Raw genomic sequence first — 19,997 nt, 5'->3', positions numbered from 1 at the left:
AATACGGTGAGGACGCAAAACCTGAATCTACAGTATTTGCGAGATCGTGTCCTGTCATTTTGGATTCCTGAGGCAAGCTGTTGCCGACCGATCGATCGATAATGCTTCCCTGTTCACTAATTGTTCAACTGTCTACACCATTGTTTGCAGCCCGCTCCATTTCCCTATGCACAATTACCAAATTACTACTTTTAACATTAGTTAATTCATTACTCGGTGGCGCTAACACACTGCTTTCGTCTTCACTGTCATTTCTCAGTTTACTTTGGAGCCTAGTATTACGTTTTTCACACGCCATTATTGTCACAATATTTCACACGATAACACAGAAAAGCACAATTTGAAGAGCAAAAATAAGGGAACACATTAACGTAGCACTGAAAATAATATCTCGTTAATTGCAAGCGCAGCTGCGAAATACTTGCTGCAAATCTACATTCATGCCACAACTGTTTTACTGTACAACAATGAAAAACTACAACTACAAAGGAAATTCTCTCTATAATTACGCGCTAGCAATAAACAAAAGCTACACTAATTACACAAACTACAAGAAAAAATCAGAAGATTCCAGTGAGGTATCCTCGGCTAGGGGTTGACATATGAAACGTCCCCTTAGAACAATTTATACATGACTGTGCTTAAACTGACACACAGTATTTTTTAGCGCAACGCAATCTGGCTTTCAAAAATCCCTACAAAAGAATGGCCCTGACTAACATTAACCTATACCTTTCACAAATCACTTACCTCACCAAAAACCTTCGTTACTCGAACTACTGCAATACAGCGAGCCCCACTACTGCCAGCTAAATAAAAGATTCAAACTACTGAAGGCACTAACTACTAATAGGCATAGTTAGCAAATGAAAGATTTTAATAGAGAACAAACAATGTATTTGCCTTAATAGTCATCAAAAGTCATAATATATATAGCAGTTCATGACATCCAGTCTTACAACTTTCAAAACTCCGCCATTTCTCTCCCCACATCGACCACTGCTGGCGGCTCACCTCCAACTGCCCAACGCTATGCGCTATTCACATCCAGCTGCCCAACACTACAATGGCAGACAACAATGCAAACTGGCCACAGACTGCACACTGCACAGCCAGTGATTTTCATACAGAGCGCTACGTGGCGTTACCAATAAGAAAACCTAAACAGCCTACTTACACACTATGGCAGTTAAAACTAAACTTACGTCTCTGAGCAGATATTACGTGTATGTTTTACATGCATAAGTACGGTAAATTTGAATCTTTGAAGCTAGGTAAACATACTGATATCGAAAAAAGTTTCGACGTTCTCTGAGAATATTATCTTAACAACATATGGTACAAATTTTCACGTTTTGCCATGAATATAAACTACAGAAGTGGACGTCGCCACAAATGGTATTTTGGTAACCAAAACTCATATTTTTTCGGAGTTTCCTCATGAACCTCCCATGAACAAATGGTGCTTCTATAAGCCGTCTAAGGTCAACGCCAGATTACACCTAAATGCAAAAGAAGCAACACATCTGCTCAATTTTGCCTGGACTGGAGGATGTGTGCAGTATTTAAAAAAAATTGCTCTGAGCACTATGGGACTCAACTGCTGAGGTCATTAGTCCCCTAGAACTTTGAACTAGTTAAACCTAACTAACCTAAGGACATCACAAATATCCATGCCCGAGGCAGGATTCGAACCTGCGACCGTAGCGGTCTTGCGGTTCCAGACTGCAGCGCCTCTAACCGCACGGCCACTTCGGCCGGCGAAATATTTAAATTTTGACCCTGTACAGTAGGACAGCTACAAAATGCCCATTCTTGCAAAAGTATAAAAATGGGGGCTAGGGAGAGAGCTATCCAAAACACTTGAACCCCTATCTCTGTGATCAATGGAACCCGAGATATGCCTCCCTGATAAATCGAGTTCTTGCGCACAGCTTTTTGGAACTTGTTGGTACAATATAAAACTTTACTTCACCACGAATCAGTCGTTAAGTACTAATCTTTGTCTTTCCTATCTGGCAACTGCTTTTTCGTGTCTTTTGAAAAAGGTAAAGTTTTAGAGTTCCATCCGTGAGAATAGCCCTAACAGCATACCTAACGAGCAATGTAGGGGATATAAAGATCTAAAATATATGCAGAAAAGTGGGTGACAGAAAAGTGGGTGTGGCACATAAACACAAGTGGTAGGAAAATGCTCTTTAAATGCTCGAAAATTTTTTTTCAGCAAAATCCTTTTCAGAGTAGTTTAATAAAACCTTAATCTATCGAAATATGATGGAAACCTAAAATAGATTTTTTTCGCCCTGAACCATGGTGTGGTCCCCTTAAGATATTATGAAGTCGTACTTACAGAAAATATAAACCCGAATAACGAAAATCTAAGATTTTCAATTTTTACTAACATGTAGTAGTTACACCTGAAACCGTACACTAATTTCTGCATGCATGGGATGGTATCTTCGTACCCTGCGGGCCGTAGGTTCAACACCAAATTCCTAAAACACTCACAGAGCGTCCTTGTGCAACTATGGTAGGAAGAGATCAGGAACAGTCTCACATGTTAGATAGTAATGCAGAGATGTTGTAAACAGCACAGGCGTTTCACCTCCATTATATGTGGACACCTTCCATTAAGAAGTAAAGCAAAATTGTTTCACCACTTTGTCATACTGCTCCAGCCATATTGCTTATCCAATGAGAATTGAACTCTGTTCAAGATGTAACGGTGTATGGTGTGCTGCCTCATTGGTAGTGTAATTGATGTCACGACTGACTTTCAGCGAACGTGTCGTCACTGATAATCGGTAATGTTACGGATATGTAAACTAAAGCCACATTTCAGAGAGATAAACTACACTCATGCTCATAAATTAATGATAACTGCAGAATGTGGTTCAAAATCAAATTGCTCTGAGCACTATGGGACTTAACATCTATGGTCATCAGTCCCCTAGAACTTAGAACTACTTAAACCTAACTAACCTAAGGACAGCACACAACACCCAGCCATCACGAGACAGAGAAAATCCCTGACCCCGCCGGGAATCGAACCCGGGAACCCGGGCGTGGGAAGCGAGAACGCTACCGCACGACCACGAGATGCGGGCGCAGAATGTGGTGCCACACAATGTGGCACTACACAAAACTGGCGCTAATAGCATAGTCACATAGGGAACACACACGACACAGATCTGTAAGTCCACGGTATTGGTGATAAGTTGAGAAAACCGTCCCGAAACACATGTGCTACAAAACGCCCCTGTTTCCTGCGCATGTACCCCGACATCAGTATGGGATATGATCACCATGCACACTTACACAGGCCGCACAACGGGTTGGCATACTCTGGATCAGGTGGTCGAGCAGCTGCTGGGGTATAGCCTCGCATTCTTGCATCAGTGCCTGTCGGAGCTCCTGAAGTGTCCTAGGGGTTTGAAGATGAGCAGCGATACGTCGACCGAGAGCATTCCAGACGTGCTCGATGGGGTTTAGGTCTGGAGAACAGGCAGTCAACTCCGTTCGCTTGATATATTCTGTTGCAAGGTACTCCTCCACGATGGCAGCTCGGTGGGGACGTGTGTTATCATCCATCAGGAGGAAGGAGGGACCCACTGCACCCCTGAAATGGCGGACATACTGGTGCAAAATGACTTCGCGATACTCATGATCTGTTACAGTTCCTCTGTCAAAAGACATGCAGGGGTGTACGTGCACCAATCATTATCCCATCCCACACCACCAAACCACGACCTCCATACAGGTCCCTTTCAAGGAAATTAAGAGGTTGGTATATGGTTCCTGGTTCACGCCAGATGAAAACCCAGCGAGAATCACTGTTCAGACTATATCTGGACTCGTCCGTGAACATAACGTGGGACCACTGTTACAATGACTATGTACTGTGTTCTTGACACCAGGCCTTACGGACTCTCCTGTGACCAGAGGTCAGTGGAATGCACCTTACAGGTCTCCGGGCGAATAAACGATGTCTGCTCAGTCGTCTGTAGACTGTGTGTCTGGAGACAACTGTTCCAGTGGCTGCGGTAAGGTGCCGAGCAAGGCTACCTGCAGTACTCCGTGGCCGTCTGCGGGCACTGATGGTGAGATATCGGTCTTCTTGTTGTGTTGTACACTGTGGACATCCCGTACTGTAGTGCCTGGACACATTTTCTGTCTGCTGGAATCGTTATCATAATCTTGAGACCACACTTTGTGGCACACGGAGGGCCCGTGCTACGACCTGCTGTGTTTGAGCAGCCTCCAATATTCTACCCTGCATAACGGCATCAATATTTGTTCTTTGAGCCATTTTCAACACACAGTCACCATCAGCACGTCTGAACACTTACTCGCTGCACCGTACTCTGACATGCACCAACACACCTCAGCGTATGTGGACTGCTGCCAGCACCACCGCGTGACGACCGCACATCAAGTGCACCGCATGGTCATACCCCGAGGTGCTTTAAACCCGCAAACCGCCCACCAGAGCGTTGTTTCACCGTGTATCAGCATTATCCTAAATTTATGAGCATGAATGTGTTAAGTTGGGACATAAGTTCGTAGTGTTTTTGTTTTGCATGTTGGTATTCTGGTATTTATCGACTGTCCTTTTTTATTTTTAGTTCAGTGTTGGTATTTGAGTTTACATATTGTCATTTTGTCATTTGGAGATAGTGAAGGGTGTTTTGGACGCTAGAAAATTGAGTGCCACGCGGAGAACTCGGACGTATTCTTCTGTTTGAGTTCAGTGGAGGGGTGACAGAAGCGGATGCAGCCAGAGACATTTGTGCTGTGTATGGGGATAGTGTCACTGGACACAGCACGGCAAAGAAATGGTTTTCTCGTTTTAAGGAGGATCGTTTTGACATCGTTTGACAGTCTCCAGAGTCAGGAAGACCTTCAGGATTTGGTGAAGTCCGTATTGATCCACTTCAGTGCAGTCGAGAACTGGCAAATGTAATGAACTGTGATCATCCTACCATCGTGCGACATTTGCATGCATTGGAGGAGGTTTCAGAATCAGGTATGTGGGTACCACATGTTCTAAACCAAAATCGGTGCGTGCAGATGAGCATCTCTGCCTGCTTGTCATTAATTGTCTCGTGGAGAACACCGACCATACGTACCCTCTATCGTTACTGCTGACACCAAATGTTGTCTTTATGCTAACATAAGGAAAAGAAGGGAGTGGTTCAGGCCAAACAAAGACCTGCGCGCGTCGACAAAGCATGATGTTATGCGTCGGGTGGAACAACGACGGTGCGGTGTACTACGAGTTGCTTCCCCGAAGTGTAACCGTCACTGCTCAAATTTATTGGTAACAGCTGAGACGACTACCAGGGAGACTACGTGAACTGATGTTGTTCCACGATAACGTCCGCGCGCATTCTGATGGACTGTAAAAAAAGGCAATGTACACTAGCAGGTTTGGCATGCCATTCCGCACCCACCTTCTACACCTGATCTTGCGCTCTCAGATTTTCACCTTTCCTCTCTCTGTCGAACATCCTTCAAGGAACTTGCTTTCTAGATGAAAATGATAGCTCGACGAGTTCCTCGCCCCAAAACCACATTGATTCCTACAGTCACGGAACCGAAAAGTCACCCCAGCGTTGGCATAGTGTTGTAGACAGTGAAGGGGAATATATTCTTGACGATTGAAATCTCCATTATGCGTATCTGTTGCGTTTAGTAAACTAGTGGAAAACGCTACGAACCTATGCACTAACCTAATAAACATTTCTCAATAATTTTAAAAAGGTGGCATGAACATAGTGTAACTACATCACGGTCATTACACATATTCCATACTTCAGACAGTGTTAGTCGCAGTTACATTAATGCTCATATGTAAAATTTACACCCAAAGATAAGAGTATTTACAATATAATTACAATTACGTATGTATTACACGAGTACTGAGTTCTGATATGCGATACTAAAATATTCAATGATAACAAAAAGGCAGGTGTGGCCGAGTGGTTCTAGGCACTTCAGTCTGGAACCGCGCGACCGCTACGGTCGCAGATTCGAATCCTGCCGTGGACATGGATGTGTTTGATGTCTATAGGTTAGTTAGGTTTAAGTAGTTCTACGTTCTAGGGGACTGATGACCTCAGATGTTAAGTCCCATAGTGCTCAGAGCCATTTTAACCATTTGATAACAAAATAATGGATTGTATTAATCAGTTTCGACATTTAATACGATCGTGTTACCAGTGACTATCGGTTACATGTAACAAATGGCTCTGAGCACTATGGGACTTAACTGCTGAGGTCATCAATCCCCTAGAACTTAGAACTACTTAAACCTAACTAACCTAAGGACATCACACACATCCATGCCCGAGGCAGGATTCGAACCTGCGACAGTTGCGGTCGCGCGGTTCCAGACTGCAGCGCCTAGAGCCGCTCGGCCTTACATGTAACAGACTTGTAAATAAGCCAGATAGCTAGTAACATTTTTTGCAGGAGGCAGGAATGAAAAGTAACTCTGTGGTATACCCAACGCATTAATTATAAAATCACATAATGATCTATATTGTAGACCTGACAGTTCCTGCACCGTAGTATTCACAAATACACTAGTATTCACAAATACAATACATACAAGGTTACTGATTGATTACGAAACAATCCGTTGTATTTTTAAGTTTCTTCACTTAATGAGAGTTGTTGAATCTTTGGTAAACACATATAAAATAAAATAGGTCTGAGAACTCGATGCTGAACTGACCAAACAGGCGTACGAAGGTAGCATTACTGATCTTTTCAGTAAGAAATACGGATGTGGCGAACTGAGAATTTAGTAAACTGATTAGGAGAGAAAGTGCTGTGGTTTATCGGTAAGATACATTGTTTGCTTTATAAATAGTAATATTTTGCCTATATATTGAAAGTACTTTACTGTCTCCATTAGATGCTCAAGATAATTATTACTAAAAATTTTACAGAACTGAACACAGACTGCGTCAGCGCAGGCTGGACTGAGACTGGAAACATTACCAGTCGGTAGTTATATGAAGGCTGACTGTGACACTGTGTACTGCACCAGCTGGTGTAGGAAAGTTTGTACAAAATATCGAATACTGATTTGCTACGTATTTATTAATAAGGAAAAAGAAAGGAACGATAGGTAACAGGTATACATTTTAGTAATCATGTTCTTTTGGTTAGCTAACTGGAGAGTATTTAACAAATAATTCTAAATAAAATTCTACTTTTACTGGACGAATTTTTCGTATGTGAATTTCTCCTAGGTGTTCTTAAAGCCTGTATGTGACCATTTAATACACTTAGACAGTCTTCCACAGGGTCAATCGCACCACCTATTCTGTAGTTACAAATCGTAGCTTCTAGTTTGGTAATAGCATGTTCTTTAGCTGAGGAAGATGTGAGGAGTATGTGTTCCAAATGTCCTGTTGTTCACATTCGCACTGCCGTTTCGTTTCTGACATGACTGTCACATATCGATATGCCATGTTGTTTCATTTTTCTGCCGCTATTTTGGTGGTTAATTTATTGTGAGTACTGAGCATGTATGCCTTGGAGGAAAGCTCTGCCTTATTTTCATTGGGATGGTGCGGCATCAATTTCCTGCTTGAAGCAGGTAAGGGAATCTCATTAGGAGGGTCAAGCATCCCCAGGGAGCTGGGCAATTTTCGACCAAGCTGGGCTACTGTCCATGCTCGGGGGAGAGGACACTATGCTGCTTCTTCTGTACGCAGAGTATACCTGAGCATGACGTTTTTGTCTTTCCTGTACGAACATCAGGAGACGGGAAACCGTGGTGCTGCACGACCAGTATGGGAAAGTTGGTTTCTTTCACTGCAAGTTTTGCTGTATTTGATCGAAGGACTCGACCCCATTACCGTGCTTGGCACGAAGAGGCCAACCCATCTAAGGGACACAGCTTCAGGCCAATGTCAACGTCCTATTTGTATATGTGCGTATTTTACACCAAGAATGGAAAGTTTCTACTTATATCCCCTGTTTTTTCATAAAATAAGTACTGTTCTCGTTTGTCACATTGGCAACAGCATTGAGTCAACCTCTCAATGGAGAGTATTTTTATTTTTGTGAAGTTTTGGGCTAAGCTTCTTCTAGCCACCGTCTGGAGCTGACTGGCGTCCACTGACTGATTCTGGAGAAAAGTAAGTGCCACAGTTGCGATATAGCGATCTACATTCTGAGCAGCTTGCTACCTACTCATATATACTTTGCCACACAGACACTATTGCTTAATTATTCGTAATTTGTGGCCAATATTTATCTCGTTGATGTTGAATTCGCAAGCTGCCCAGATGAGGAGATCTTCTTGCAATTTATCCATGCCGTTTGCCACGTAATTTGTACTTCCCTACGGCATTAATAGTGTTTTGTAATTTCATTTCATTTTCTAGAGAACTTTGTTCTATGTTAATTTTATGTAAATCACGGTAATAATTAAATGCAAATCTTACATTTCAAGATTCCTTACTGTCCTACAACATTTCTCTGCTTAGGCAGCCCAGAAAAGTAACGAATGTAACCTGTTATGAAACTTCCTGGCAGATTAAAACTGTCTGCCGGGCCGAGACTCGATCTCGGTACCTTTGCTTTTCGCAGGAAAGAGCTCTACCATCTGAGCTACCCAAGCACGACTCACGACGCTTGGGTAGCACAGATGGTAGAGTACTTGCTCGCGAAAGGCAAAGCTCCCGAGTTCAAGTCTCGGTCCAGCACGCAGTTTTAATCTGCCAGGAAATTTCATACCAGCACACTCTCCACTGCAGAGTGAAAATCTCATTCTGATCACCTGGTATATTCCTAACCTCCTGTTCTCAATGTGGCAGTGTTTTCTTTGTGTAGAGTGACCAAACTCAACGCTCAGTTATTTAAATATTCAGAGAAGGGAATCATCATTGTATTCTGTCGTCTTATATGATTTTAGATGTGTTTATTGTCGAGAGGGAGTTGTTTCGATTTTCCCTTGGACTATAACTTTGCTTTGTATTGTTCCACCGTATTAGAACTAACGACCTTGCAGTAAACAACAAGCCACAACGCTCACCATCGGAGTCTTCTTGTACACAGGAGGTAATCACTACTCCACTTTGTTAAAAATCCCAGCAGAGTCTTGCATTACATCTAGGCCCATGTACTGTCCCTCAGGTGCCACCTGTAATTTCTCATCGCATAACTGTGGCATTACGTGGTGTAGTCCGAATACCACGTCATACTGTGCAGTTTGTACACCTGCTTGTGGACGGCACCCAAGGGAAGCTATTTTTCCGATATTTCTCTTGTTATCATGTAGGAGAAATGATAGTTTTCGCCATGACACCTTGTCTCACTTGGATGAACTTGGAGAATTTGTCATGTAAATAACTGTTAAATATACAAAAAATCTTATTCTGTAACATTTCAGACGGTCCATTCTCTGGCGTTCTGTTTACCTGGAGCTTTAATTATTTACTTGTAAAGTATGTGGAAACCGTTAACACAGAGTCCGACAAGGGCAACGTAAGCTAGGCGCAGAAACATAAATTCTCAGTCTGCGACATTGTTCTCCAGAAACCGTAAATATAGATACTGATAAATTATGATTGGCGCAGTGATTGACTGCAGTGAATAGTATCATCCCAAAGGCGTTTAGAAAGAGAAGTAATATATGAAGCAAATGTGCACTATTCCTTGTTACAGAAATTGCATTTTAAGTGTATTATTGGAGTATTTGATGAAAACAACGTCCAGGAAGGAAGAATATAAAATTACTGAGTAAAAGAAAAGGCCATTGCAATTGCGCACGCAAGATTTTTAAATTACTTTTAACACATTGTACGGAAATATACATCAGTATATGCTGCAAATACCATAGGAAGCGGCAGCATGTTGCAGTACCTGCAGAAAACGATGCATCCGAGGACGTTTACTGCGTTAGAGCATATATGTAAACTCTGTTTGTACAGATCCATCCACGTTTGGATCTGCAGTAAAACAATGTTTACGTATTATCTAAATGTGGTGGTCTCGACGTTGAGCATCGAACGACAGAAAATTCGTTTGCAGAGTTTAGAGCTGATGGAATAACCAAATTTAACGACCATTCGTTTCTTACATCTACATCTACATCTACATCTATACTCCGCGAGCCACCTTACGGCGTGTGGCGGAGGGTACTTATTGTACCACTATCTGAACCCCCCTTCCCTGTTCCATTCACGAATTGTGCGTGGGAAGAACGACTGCTTGTAAGTCTCCGTATTTGCTCTAATTTCTCGGATCTTTTCGTTGTGATCATTACGCGAGATATATGTGGGCGGTAGTAATATGTTGCCCATCTCTTCCCGGAATGTGCTCTCTCGTAATTTCGATAATAAACCTCTCCGTATTGCGTAACGCCTTTCTTGAAGTGTCCGCCACTGGAGCTTGTTCAGCATCTCCGTAACGCTCTCGCGCTGACTAAATGTCCCCATGACGAATCGCGCTGCTTTTCGCTGGATCATGTCTATCTCTTCTATTAATCCAACCTGGTAAGGGTCCCATACTGATGAGCAATACTCAAGAATCGGACGAACAAGCGTTTTGTAAGCTACTTCTTTCGTCGATGAGTCACATTTTCTTAGTATTCTTCCTATGAATCTCAACCTGGCGCCTGCTTTTCCCACTATTTGTTTTATGTGATCATTCCACTTCAGATCGCTCCGGATAGTAACTCCTAAGTATTTTACGGTCGTTACCGCTTCCAATGATTTACCACCTATGGCATAATCGTACTGGAATGGATTTCTGCCCCTATGTATGCGCATTATATTACATTTATCTACGTTTAGGGAAAGCTGCCAGCTGTCGCACCATGCATTAATCCTCTGCAGGTCCTCCTGGAGTACGTACGAGTCTTCTGATGTTGCTATTTTCTTGTAGACAACCGTGTCATCTGCAAATAGCCTCACGGAGCTACCGATGTTGTCAACTAAGTCATTTATGTATATTGTAAACAATAAAGGTCCTATCACGCTTCCCTGCGGTACTCCCGAAATTACATCTACATCTGCAGATTTTGAACCGTTAAGAATGACATGTTGTATTCTTTCTTCTAGGAAATCCTGAATCCAATCACAAACCTGGTCCGATATTCCGTAAGCTCGTATTTTTTTCACTAAACGTAAGTGCGGAACCGTATCAAATGCCTTCCTGAAGTCCAGGAATACGGCATCAATCTGCTCGCCAGTGTCTACGGCACTGTGAATTTCTTGGGCAAATAGGGCGAGCTGAGTTTCACATGATCTCTGTTTGCGGAATCCATGTTGGTTATGATGAAGGAGATTTGTATTATCTAAGAACGTCATAATACGAGAACACAAAACGTGTTCCATTATTCTACAACAGATTGACGTAAGCGAAATAGGCCTATAATTATTCGCATCTGATTTATGACCCTTCTTGAAAATGGGAACGACCTGCGCTTTCTTCCAGTCGCTAGGTACTTTACGTTCTTCCAGCGATCTACGATAAATTGCTGATAGAATGGGGGCAAGTTCTTTAGCATAATCACTGTAGAATCTTAAGGGTATCTCGTCTGGTCCGGATGCTTTTCCGCTACTAAGTGATAGCAGTTGTTTTTCAATTCCGATATCGTTTATTTCAATATTTTCCATTTTGGCGTCCGTGCGACGGCTGAAGTCAGGGACCGTGTTACGATTTTCCGCAGTGAAACAGTTTCGGAACACTGAATTCAGTATTTCTGCCTTTCTTCGGTCGTCCTCTGTTTCGGTGCCATCGTGGTCAACGAGTGACTGAATAGGGGATTTAGATCCGCTTACCGATTTTACATATGACCAAAACTTTTTAGGGTTCTTGTTTAGATTGTTTGCCAATGTTTTATGTTCGAATTCGTTGAATGCTTCTCTCATTGCTCTCTTTACGCTCTTTTTCGCTTCGTTCAGCTTTTCCTTATCAGCTATGATTCGACTACTCTTAAACCTATGATGAAGCTTTCTTTGTTTCCGTAGTACCTTTCGTACATGATTGTTATACCACGGTGGATCTTTCCCCTCGCTTTGGACCTTAGTCGGTACGAACTTATCTAAGGCGTACTGGACGATGTTTCTGAATTTTTTCCATTTTTGTTCCACATCCTCTTCCTCAGAAATGAACGTTTGATGGTGGTCACTCAGATATTCTGCGATTTGTGCCCTATCACTCTTGTTAAGCAAATATATTTTCCTTCCTTTCTTGGCATTTCTTATTACACTTGTAGTCATTGATGCAACCACTGACTTATGATCACTGATACCCTCTTCTACATTCACGGAGTCGAAAAGTTCCGGTCTATTTGTTGCTATGAGGTCTAAAACGTTAGCTTCACGAGATGGTTCTCTAACTATCTGCTCGAAGTAAACTTAAAATTCTATATGCAAATTCCGGTAGAATATGAGAAAGAGTGGTCACCGCACATCCAAGAGTATTGGAATGTGTAGACAATATTACTATGTAGGAAATAAAAGGAAAACTTAAAATTCCTGAATGCTCTCAGCTACAAGTGCTAGAAAGAGTGTACACAAGTGCTGTGTTCCACATTTTGCTCGTTCCAGTACCGGGAAAGGAAGCTCCGACCACCACATACGCTACACCATGATAATCGCACTCTGACAGGTAGTGTATCAGTTTAAGACTGGTATTTGACAACTAATACAGAAAATTTATACATGTCCTGACCAAAGCGCCCCATCACATCTCTCCTCGTCGCTGCGTGGTCCAGCATCTAGGCAACCGAGGTCTGTGGCGTCACAGTAAGCCAAAAGCCCAATAGAAATAATACTAAAATGCCAGAATGAGATTTTCACTCTGCAGCGGAGTGTGCGCTGATATGAAACTTCCTGGCAGATTAAAACTGTGTGCCCGACCGAGACTCGAACTCGGGACCTTTGCCTTTCGCGGGCAAGTGCTCTACCAACTGAACTACCGAAGCACGACTCACGCCCGGTACTCACAGCTTTACTTCTGCCAGTACCTCGTCTCCTACCTTCCAAACTTTACAGAAGCTCTTCTGCGAACCTTGCAGAACTAGCACTCCTGAAAGAAAGGATATTGCGGAGACATGGCTTAGCCACAGCCTGGGCTAAGCCATGTCTCCGCAATATCCTTTCTTTCAGGAGTGCTAGTTCTGCAAGGTTCGCAGAAGAGCTTCTGTAAAGTTTGGAAGGTAGGAGACGAGGTACTGGCAGAAGTAAAGCTGTGAGTACCGGGCGTGAGTCGTGCTTCGGTAGCTCAGTTGGTAGAGCACTTGCCCGCGAAAGGCAAAGGTCCCGAGTTCGAGTCTCGGTCGGGCACACAGTTTTAATCTGCCAGGAAGTTTCAATACTAAAATGGTTTTTCTCGAAACGATTTGCGATAGAGTACCATGGCAGGATACCTGAAGATGTACGAGAGAGAGGGAAGTGCCAGAGAAATACGTAAGTCTTGTTCAGGATATGTGTAATGGTGCCAAAATGAGGGTAAAAATGGGTGTAGGGCTAGCAGACTAGATACCAGCTACAAACAGGTTGCATGATGGGTCTGCGTTGAGCCCACATATTTACAATCTGGTAATCGATGTATTATTATGCATTAGAGATCATGCTCATTGGTGAATGTTGTTCGCAGATGACATATTGTGAGACCTTAACTTTTCCCGGCGAATTGAATGTTCAAATAACTTACGGGTTTGCTGCCGGGTGACGTCTTCGACCAGCGCCGATATTTCGACAGGAGCACACCCTGCCATTCTCAAGACACAACTACAAGGAGGAAGCAATGTGCAAGGGAATTTAATACCTCGGTTCACAGGGGAGAAATAAGGAAGATACCACACACAGAACAAGTAACTGCAGTGTCAAAACACAACCAAAGATAACCAACATCAGAAATATCGATAGTGACTATTAATCAACAGGTGAGGTAGCACTAATTCTGTCCCTCTGTTTTTTGATGAGAGACAGAACCGGATTCCAAGCAGCATTTGAACAAAATTCACCATCTCTGTTTATAAGGTTGCTTGATAGTTTGATTTCAACAGCTTCCTTAATAACACTATCCCAATAGTTGAACGTGCAAGCCAGAATGTCCGTGTCGTTGTATTCCATAGGATAACCAGTGTCAAGGCAATGTTCTGCAATAGCGGATTTGCTCGGCTGTTGTAAGCGTGTGCGACGCTTATATTCAATACACCGGTCTTCCACAGTCCTGATTGTCTGACCTATATATGACATGCCACAACTGCGAGGAATACCATAGACACCAGCCTTACGCAAAACCAAGATCATCTTTTACGGACGCCAACAGGGCCTTAATCTTAGAAGGTGGTCGAAAAACGCATTTCACATCATATTTTTGCAAAATACGGCCAATCCTGTTAGAATGCTTCCTGCGTAAGGCAAAAAGGCTGTAGACTTAAGTGACACTTCCTTGTTATCGTCACTCACCCGTTGCACAGAAGGCTGATAGCGCAACGCACGTTTGATCTGCCTCTCACTATAACGATTCTGAAGAAATGTGTCTCCGAGATGTGATAGCTCAGCTGCCAAACTTTCAGGGTCTGAGATAACGTGGGCCCTGTGAACCAAGGTACGAAGTACTCCTTCACGCTGAGCTGGATGGTGACAACTATCAGCTCGCAGATACAAGTCAGTGTGAGTAGGCTTCCTATAAACAGAATGTCCCAACGTACCATGTCTTCCTTCTGACCAAAACATCAAGTGGAGTAGTGATTACCTCCTGTGTACAAGAAGACTCCGATGGTGAGCGTTGTGGCTTGTTGTTTCCACCTCTATAGTGAACTGAATATTCGGGTGGATTGAATTCAGGTGTTCCAAAAACCGGTTTAAATTCTAACTACCATGAGGTCAAATAACAAAAGTATCGTCTACATATCTGAAAAAACAAGCACGTTTCAAGGGCGCTGACTCCAATGCACGTTCCTCAAAATCCTCCATAAACAAATCGGCCACAATAGGTGACAACAGGCTTCCAATCGCAACTCCATCAGTCTGTTCGTAGTACTGACCATTGAATAAAAAGTAAATGGAAGTCAGCACATGTCGAAACTAATTTGTTAACTCGACACCAAACTTAACTCTAATTAGCTCCAACGAATTAGAGAGAGGAACGCGAGTGAAAAGAGAAACCACATCAAAACTGACTAAAATATCAGATTCATTCAAACGCAATCCCTGCAATCGACGTAAGAAATCTGCAGAGTTCTTAATATGGTGTTCACACCTACCTACTAGTGGACTCAACAAACTAGCAAGATGTTTAGCTACACGATATGTCGGAGCACCAATATTAGAAACAGTAGACCTCAACGGGACAGCCGCTTTATGGACCCTAGGGAGGCCATATAATCTAGGTGGTACAGCACAGTAAGAATTAAGACTCTTGATAGTCTCCTGTGACAAAGAACTTTTCTTCAAGAGGTTATTAGTCTTTCTCTCAACACTCTTAGTAGGGTTAGCACCGATTTTGCGATGCGCCGAATCAGAAAGTAGACACTGCATCTTTTGAATGTAATCGTGCTTGTTCAACAAAACCGTGGCATTTCCCTTGTCCGCAGGTAAAATAACAATATCAGGATCTTCCTTGTTTCTCCTCTGTGAACCGAGGTATTGCACATTGTTACCTCCTTGCAGTTGTGCCTTGAGAATGGCAGGGTGGGCTCCTGTCGAAATATAGGCGGTGGTCGACGACGTCACCCGGCAGAAAACCCGTAAGTTATTTGAACAGATGACATATTGTTACGCGTCATCAATCAGGATGAGATGTAATTAAGACTGGAAATTCGGAGAAGACAGAGCGATGATAGCCAATAGTAAGAAAACGGCGTACATGCCCTAGGACGCCAAGGGAAAGAAATAATCCATTTGGGTGGACAAAACGTGAAGGAAGTCGATAGCTTTAACTATTTAAGATCAACAGTGTCTGTTGATGACATATCACTTATGACATCGCAGATACGATGAATGAACCCGAAAAGGTCGCCAGATATGTTGTGCAGTAGAGAAGTAAATCTGATGACTAAAACAATGGTGCATAAGTCAGTAGTGACTTCCGCAACACTGTATGTAGCAGAGACAAGGACACCAAATAAATACTTTGTAACGCAATGGATGTGAGTGAAATGAGAATGCTAAGGAGAATTGGTGGCGTTACCAAAGTAAAGAGAACGAGAAACGAGAGGATAAGAGGCAGTGTTAAAAAGGCGCAGATATCAAAGAAGGTGCAAGAGACAGGAGTGCAATAGTATCGACATGTCATGAGAAGGAATGTCACCTGTGTTGACGAGGCAATGGAAGAGACTGAAACAGAAGGTGACAAAGGAAGAACAAAACCAAAAGATTAATGGAATGTGTACGCGAAAACTTGATGAAGAAACATCTAATGGAAAGGGATGATGGGACAGAGGAAAATGAAGAAGACTTGCCAAGAACGTCGACGCCACATGAGTGGGAACAAAGAAGGAAAAGAAGAAATAATTTATTCAGTTCAAAACCATCTATACAAAAATTTTATCGTATGTCAGCAGCTGTTTACCCCTTACTCTCCTAGGCCAACGGCCTTGCCGCAGTGGTAACACCGGTTCCCGCCAGATCACCGAAGTTAAGCGCTGTCGGACCAGGCTAGCAGCTGGATGGGTGACCACCCTGTCAGCCGAGCGCTGTTGGCAAGCGTGGTGCACTCAGCCCTTGCGAGGCAAACTGAGGAGCTACTTGGTTGAGAAGTAGCGGCTCCGGTCTTGGAAACTGACATACGGCCGGGACAGCGGTGCGTTGACGACATGCCCCTCCATATCCGCATCCAGTGACGCCTGTGGTTTGAGGATGGCACAGAGGTCGGTCGGTACCGTCGGGCATCACGGCCTGTTCGGGAGGAGTTAAGACTCTCCTATATGTTTCACATGACATAGTTCACACTGTAGAGAAAAGAGTAATTGAGAAGTGAATTAAGGCATAGTGATAAGCAGCCACAAAAAACTGAATAATGACCTCACAACAATGATACATGTTTTAAAAGATGTGCGATTTTAAATATTACGTCAAGACCATAGTTCATGAGAAGTTAATTCAACAAATCCATAATTATTTTAACCAAATCAAATCTAGAACACACAACCTTCCAAATTTTTCCATTGTTATTGACCACGCTTTACCCTTTACAACCTTTCCCGTTAGTGTTGTCATTTCCAGGTTGTATATCATTTCTTTTAGTAAAGGCTTATAGACTATAACAACATTCCATCATCACATTTCCATAGTTATTTATCGTTACTCCATTATTCGATATACTTACAAATATTACAAAGTTTTAAATCTTAGGTGTTTACTTCAATCCTTTTTCACAGTAAAGTTATTAAATCTACGGTTACCACATTATATTTTATCTTGTCAAATGCAGCAGCTTTTGCTACTTACATAAGTAATTTACATTTCTTTGACTATGGTTGTAACATGATGCAATGAATATAAGATACTACATTTCACACCACATCAACATTACTCATTAATATTTTATAACTTCTTGAATACAATATCATTGTCATAACAATAATTCATGAGAATCCTCAACATACCATCTTCATCTCACAATTACGTCTCATTTTCTTTGTAAAGAACCTGAATACTGACTTTACCACTGGTCCACTTAACGATTGTATCTTCAACATTGTTACCAACAAATAGTGCCACAGACATATATTGCTTACTATTTCGGCTATTTCAGTTTCTTCCTGTGGTATGACCCTACAGGAAAACTTTTTTGCTTCCTCAGTAATTCTGACACATATTTAAAGCTAGAATAGAAGTAATCCAAGAAAAAGAAGCTCCATAAGGCATTTCACCTTCAGATATCTCAATTTTCTACATAATGCTTCATAACTGTTGCACAAAAATGAGTAATAGTTGACTACTGACATTACGGGACAAAATATCACTATGAAGCAAACTATGTTATGGATTCAGGTGTATATACAGGGTTAACATCAATAAAGATGACAAACTGCAGGGACAGATTCCTGACTGGAAAGGAGGAAAGACGGTCCTGTGAACATGTTCAAGAAATGTATCGTAGCGACGATGGACGGCGCTGACAAATGAAGGTTCCTCTGACTACGGGTCGTGTGTTCCTTGTGTTTTGCAGGCTGTGTGATTGACGCAGCATCAGAATGGTCCGGTGTTCTCGACGGGAACCAGCCGAGATGGTGTTCGGGCACGGCCAAGAGGTTGGAAACGGTCGGGAGGCAGCACAGCCATACCAGAACAAGTACCCTCAAAGACAGCAACCGCAATATTGGAAGAGCTTTTTGGGTGTTTGTGTGCTCATGGGCCCTTTCAGACAGGCGTACGTGCAGGGAGGCAGGCGACTGTGCATACACAAGAACTGTAGGACAGGGTTCTACAGGATATTGAGACGAACCCTAGTACGAGCTCCAGGCAGGTGACTCCCAACATGGTGCAAGCCAAAGTACGATTATGTGTGACCTGCGTGACAACAGATACGGCTCGTAGTACCTGCAACGAGCGCAAGGGTTATCAGCAGCTGATTTCTCTTTACGGGAAGGATTTTGTCGACGGTTTCTGCACCAGACCATCACGATTATGGGATTTCTATCATCAGTACTCTTTACTGACGAGGCAAGCTTTACCAGAACTGGCATCATAAATCTGCAGAATCATCACCTGTGGGCTACAGACAATCCTCGGAGAACGGTTGAGTCGTCTCATCAATGTGTGAATAGGGATCCTTACCGACCACTTACTTGGATCGATTCTATTCCACAAGCCTCGAAGGAGGAACTTATCTGGACTCCTGCGCAGTACTCTGCCTGGGCTTGTGAAATTTCCTTTCGCAGTACGACAGGTTATGCAGTTTCTGCATGACTGAGAACCACCCCACTTCGGCATTACAGTTCACCGACACGTCAACAACATCTTTCTCTGGCGTTGGATAGGACGCGGAGGCTCTGTAACATGGCGGACTTAATCCCCTGGATTTTTACCCCTGGGGGCATCTGAAAATCGTTGTGTATGCTGAACCAGTTCATGATGTGCAGACACTTAAACGATGTGTCCACGACGCCTGAGACACTGTCTAGAGGTCGGAACTTGCGAAACAGTGCGGCAATCCATGATGCGACGTGTGAAAGGGTATATTACCTACGGTCGAGGCCACTTTGAGCATCTCTTGGAACGTGGATACGATGCAGCTCTGTACTGTGTTCCGGGACGATTTGTTATCGTTGCACGCACACCGTCAATTTCTGGACACATGTTCCTAGGACCTTTTTTTCTTCATTTCCCGTCAGCAATTCATCACTGCAGTTTGTCGGTTTCATTAATGTTCACCCTCTATACAGGGTGGTCCATTGGTCGTGACCGGGCCAAATATCTCACGAAATAAGCGTCAAACGAAAAAACTACAAAGAATGAAACTTGTCTTGCTTGAAGGGGGAAGCCAGATGGATCTATGGTTGGCCCGCTAGATGGCGCTGCCATAGGTCAAACGGATATCAACTGCGTTTTTTAAAATAGAAACCGCCATTTCTTTTATATGTTAGTGTTCTACGTGAAGAAATATGAATGTTTTAGTTGGACCACTTTTGTCGCTTTGTCATAGATGGCGCTGTAATAGTCACAAACATATGGCTCACAATTTTAGACGAACAATTAGTAACAGGTAGGTTTTTTAAATTAAAATACAGAACGTAGGTACGTTTGAACATTTTATTTCGGTTGTTCTAGTGTGATACATGTACCTTTGGGAATTTTATCATTTATGAGTGCGCATGCTGTTACAGCGTGATTACCTATAAATACGACATTAATGCAATAAATGCTCAAAATGATGTCCGCCAACCTCACTGCATTTGGAAATACGTGCAACGACATTCCTCTCAACAGCGAGTAGTTCGCCTTCCGTAATGTTCGCACATGCATTGACAATGCGCTGACGCGTGTTGTGAGGCGTTGTTGGTGGATCAC

At 42.9% G+C, this 19,997-nt stretch overlaps 1 pseudogene; it reads left to right on the top strand.

Moving 5' to 3' along the window:
- Nucleotides 1-16,569: 16,569 nt before the first annotated feature.
- On the top strand, nt 16,570-16,687 carry LOC124617003 (annotated as a pseudogene).
- The last annotated feature ends 3,310 nt before the right edge of the window (nt 16,688-19,997 follow it).

Source organism: Schistocerca americana, chromosome 5 (genome assembly GCF_021461395.2).
Source record: "Schistocerca americana isolate TAMUIC-IGC-003095 chromosome 5, iqSchAmer2.1, whole genome shotgun sequence".
In the NCBI taxonomy this organism is placed as follows: domain Eukaryota; kingdom Metazoa; phylum Arthropoda; class Insecta; order Orthoptera; family Acrididae; genus Schistocerca; species Schistocerca americana.
This window is presented reverse-complemented; position numbering and strand designations above follow the sequence as displayed.